This window comes from Rhipicephalus microplus, chromosome X (genome assembly GCF_043290135.1).
Source record: "Rhipicephalus microplus isolate Deutch F79 chromosome X, USDA_Rmic, whole genome shotgun sequence".
Lineage (NCBI taxonomy): Eukaryota > Metazoa > Arthropoda > Arachnida > Ixodida > Ixodidae > Rhipicephalus > Rhipicephalus microplus.
Window position 1 is genome coordinate 331,398,380 of NC_134710.1, and position 3,213 is coordinate 331,401,592.

Here is a 3,213-nt window from a genome sequence, read left to right on the forward strand (position 1 = left end):
GGAAAAAGATGATAAATGGAGCAAGGTATTATGAACTGTCGCAACAGTTGTCAATCACCATGACCAGCACCGAGCTCGAATAACGTTGGCCGACATTGCTTCTGCCCACGAACCATCTTGGTGTATGAGATTGTAAGCCTTGCTAAAAAAAAAGAAGGCTTCAGCAATTTGTACAAAATAAACTCACCTATTATAAGCACACAAAATTCTAATAATGCCTCAAAATCAACCTGATGTTGCGTTGGTTGCAGCACTTTATTCTCCAAGGAAAAAAAAGGCAGTACCGTATACGCCCATGATTAATTAAACTAACTTTAAACTTTGATACATATAGTTGTGATAGCGGTGGCCATGTTCAGATAGTTCAGGTAGCGTTTCTCCTATTACGGGGTAATCCTGCAGAGCAATTGATTGTCAATCAGCACATCTATAGAACCTGTTCAGATGGGGCTATATACGCCTGGCTGATACAGGTACACGGAGCACAACAAACTCGATCGCACTAACCCCAAAATTCAGTAAGATGCTAAACAAACAATACAATATATGCATTAACAAGTGGCGGCAACTACATCCTCTTCGTTTTTTTATGCCCTAAAATTTGGATGTGTTCAGGCGAAGAAGTTTGAAGCTTGGAGAGTGGCCTATTGAAGACGGGAGGTTTCCTGGAAGAGAAACTTCGAGAGCTGCGAAACGACAACAACGCTGGACTTTGAGTGAGTGATTCTCGGAAGAGTATCATTCAGACTTTTGTTCCAAGGACTTTGGACTGAATAGGTTTTCTATCTCTTTAGTCTTTGAGTGTCTTGGTTGTTCAATGCATGCGACTGCTTTGTAGTGTGTACTGTTGTCTGTGTCCATTGTTCGAGTGTGGCTAATTGTACTGTGTAGTACGTTGTTTGATCGGTGGCATATTGTACTCAGCTATTGTGGAGTGAGCATATTTGTATATTGTTTTTTTGATCTGCCATTATTGAGAATATAGTTTTGTTTGTTTATAAACTCTCGGCTCTGACTTGTTCTTTGGGCCACAGCCGGCGTCCGCTGGCGCGCCAAAAAGGACCACTTCTAAATTGTCCACGCTTTCGTGGTGCGGTTCGGGGAAAGATACTTCGGCTCTTGGAATTAGCCCGGCGATCGCCTCCCTAATTAACGGGACCTGTGTGTGACAATTAATCTGGCGTCCGCGACAGGACCTTTTGGTGCACAGTGTGTCCAAGGTAGTGAGAAAGAGTCTCGAGTTGTTGATAGTGCTATCGAAACGATTTTGTGTGTTGTTCAGTGTTCTCGTTAACGAGTGCAGGGGAGTTTTTCGATAGACTAATTTAGGCAGATACTTTTTGCACGTGGCAAGATTTTATTTGCGAGTTGCGAGACACGATGGATCTCGAAAAGTTAGTCGCTCTTGGTGAGAAGATGGGTCTTTCTGGCGCCAAACTACGGAATTGGGTAACCCAGAAGGAGAAAGAGGCGGTGGAGAGAGAGAGGTTGGCAGCTGAGAGGGCCAAGGAAGAAAAAGCAGCTGAGTTGGAGAGAGAGAGGTTGGCAGCTGCGAGAGAGAAGGAAGAAAGAGAGGCAAAGGAGCGACAGCTGAAGGAAGAAAGAGAGCAACAATTGAAGTTGGAGCTGTAGAGAGAAAAGTTGGCAGCCGAAAGGGCGAGAGAAGAAAGAGAAGCGGAGATGGCTGAAAGGGAACGGCAGCGGCAGCACGAGATGGAACTCGAGCGGCTCTGTTTGCAACAGCGAAGCGAAACTCCCGTCCAAACTAGAGTTTAAAGCAGCGAACGGGAAGATCATGGCTTCCGCTTGAACCCAAGCAAGCTGCTCGTAGCGTTTGATGAAAGGAAGGACGACCTTGACGCGTACCTTCACAGATTTGAGACGATTGCGAGGAGCCAGAATTGGCCGGAACATCAATGGGCAACTGCTTTGAGTACTTGCTTGAGTGGTGAAGCGCTCAGTGTGTACGGTAGGCTGACGCCGACCGATGCAGCCAACTATGCAAAGGTGAAAGCTGCTTTGCTAAAGCGATTTAGATTTACTGTAGAAGGTTTCCGGGACAGATTTCGGACAGGAAAGCCAGCTGATGGTGAGACGGCTACGCAGTATGCCGCCAGACTTTGCCATTATTTCGACAGAAGGATTGAACTTTCAGGGACAGCGCAGGAGTACGATGAACTTAGAGAGCTCCTAATTAGAGAACAATTTCTTACTAGTTGCCACCCAAGCCTGTCGCTGTACATGAAAGAGAGGAAGGCTGAGTCACTTGAAGGAATGCTTGAATTGGCTGATCAATTCTTGGAAGCGCAAGGTGGAACTAATTTGGCCAAGGTCAAGAAGGATTGTCCCGATGATTCGAAGAAATTGGCTCCCGAAGAAAAGAAGCGTGCACCAGAGAGCATTCCGCGATGTTTTCTGTGCAACCGAGTGGGTCATCGCGCGAAAAACAGTCGAACGATCTTCACGAGCCCCACGGTTGTAAAATGTTTCAAGTGTGGTCAGACTGGGCACAAAGCAGACGCAAGTCGAAACGGAGCGAGTCAAACTCACCAGGTGTCCTGTGTGCTAGCAGCACCGAAATCCGATGATAATGCCGTCACCGACGGATTTGTAGAGTTGAAAAATGGGGAGAAAATCCCTATTGTGGGTGCTGTAATGACAAAACAGCCAACCGGTGTTTCGAAGAGAATGCCAACGCTGCCTGAAAAGGTTGCGGGCAAGAAGATTACGGTTCTAAGAGACACCGGTAGCTCCACGGTTATCGTGCGGAGAAACTTGGTACGGAAAAGTGAGTTAACAGGTAAAATAAAACCGGTTTGCTTAATTTACCGTACGGTTCGGATGCTTCCCGAAGCAGAGATTGAGGTTGACACCCCGTACTTCAGCGGGAAGGTTACTGCTTTATGCATGACGTCCCCTCTTTACGACCTTTTCATCGGAAACATCGCCGGGGCACGAGGACCAATAATCCGGAAGGTTTGGGAGAAGACCCTCAGATAGAGCCCTCGCCAACCCAGCGACCGCGAGATACAGTGGAGGAGCATCCCGTGACGGACCTCACTAGAGCCCAAGGTGAAGCCGCGGCGCAAAAGACAGCGAAAGAGAAGACGATCATGTCGAATAAATTCACGTGCTGGGCAGCTGGACGTACGTCGCCACGACCCCAACCGACCGACAGTGTAAAGGTGACGGAGTTGGCCAGCCAAGCCCAAT